The sequence below is a fragment of the Schistocerca americana genome, chromosome 2, assembly GCF_021461395.2.
Source record: "Schistocerca americana isolate TAMUIC-IGC-003095 chromosome 2, iqSchAmer2.1, whole genome shotgun sequence".
Taxonomy (NCBI): Eukaryota; Metazoa; Arthropoda; class Insecta; order Orthoptera; family Acrididae; genus Schistocerca; species Schistocerca americana.
The window spans coordinates 737,686,724-737,688,101 of record NC_060120.1 but is presented as its reverse complement, the minus strand read 5'-3'; the positions used below and the strand labels follow the sequence as shown (position 1 = coordinate 737,688,101).

Here is a 1,378-nt window from a genome sequence, read left to right as displayed (position 1 = left end):
ATCGATTACAAACATGTTTCACATCTTCAGATTCCTCGACTATTGCCATTTAGAAATCCGCTGGAGATGTTACTAAAACTAAAATCTAAACTCCTCCCGAACAGACCATGAAGGCTCAACGGTACCGACCGGCCGCTGTGTCATTCTCAGCCAGTAGGCGTCACTGGATGCGGATATGGAGGGGCATGTGGTGAGCACACCGCTCTCCCGGCCGTATGTCAATTTCCGAGACCGGAGCCGCTACTTCTCAGGCAAGTAGCTTCTCAGTTTGCCTCACAAGGGCTGAGTGCACCCCGCTTGCCAACAGCACTCGGCAGACCATATGGTCACCCATCCAAGTGCTAGCCCAGCCCGACAGCGCTTAACTTCGGTGATCTGACGGGAACCGGTGTTACCACTGCGGCAAAGCCGTTGGCCTGGAGATGTTACTGTACGTCCAGAAACCTACCTACCTTGCGCCACACAGAATGATCACTGTATTCGATGTAAAATGTATACCTACACATTTTGTGCTATTCGTACTGTTCACATAAAATACAAAGCGTTGATAGTTAAAGAATAAAACGGGCATCTATCGTAAGTGATACATACTTTCATCGAAACGGAATCAGACTCAATCTATAAACATTTGTTAACCAGATTCCCATAAAGATTGCAAATTGCGCTAAAGTATCTCGTAATATAGTCATGGAGATGTTGAAAGCATCAAGTAACTATATTACCTCACACAGAACTGTGTCGGTTAAAATTTGAATAGCAGTCTGCAGAGAGCCATGTGGGCAGCTGCAGTCTTGGAATGTGATAACCGTTACATTGCTATCCTCTAGCACGACAGGACGCATTTCTGTTCTTAAATTAGAGTATGTTTAAGTGTAACAGTCCGTACTCAGGAATATGTCTGAAAGCCGTGTCGTCTTATAGAGTGCGCCTACTGGGGCGGGGCACCCAAAACACGGCCCATATCAGACGAAAGGCGAGGGATGTTCTCCTCCATTCAAACTGTATGATGTGACGTCGACTGCTCCAGACTCTAGGCTCGACGCACACGAGCGATTTATTATCGTGAGCTCACAGTGCCATTTTCTGGCGGGTTTCAGCAGTGTATGTGAAAGAATGCAGCCGAGTACATTAGGGCAGTGACGCTGAGAACTCGGTGCTCCCGAGCACTGTTGGGCTGCGTTCACAGTGGCAACGACAACGGTCGTCAGACACCGTCGCCAGAGGTCGCCCGATAACATCGGCCGACAGCATGGCCATAGTGCGTCCGGATTCCTTCGTCAATTTTTGGCAGAGTCAAGGAGGTTATATTAAATTAGGTTAGAATTTTATGTACAAGTAGGTCAGGTTTTAACCTCTTAGGATGGGGTGGATACCACGA

The 1,378-nt window shown here is 47.7% G+C and overlaps 1 pseudogene; it reads right to left on the bottom strand.

The window, feature by feature from the left end:
• Window positions 1-298: 298 nt before the first annotated feature.
• On the bottom strand, window positions 299-416 carry LOC124597375 (annotated as a pseudogene).
• Window positions 417-1,378: the final 962 nt, after the last annotated feature.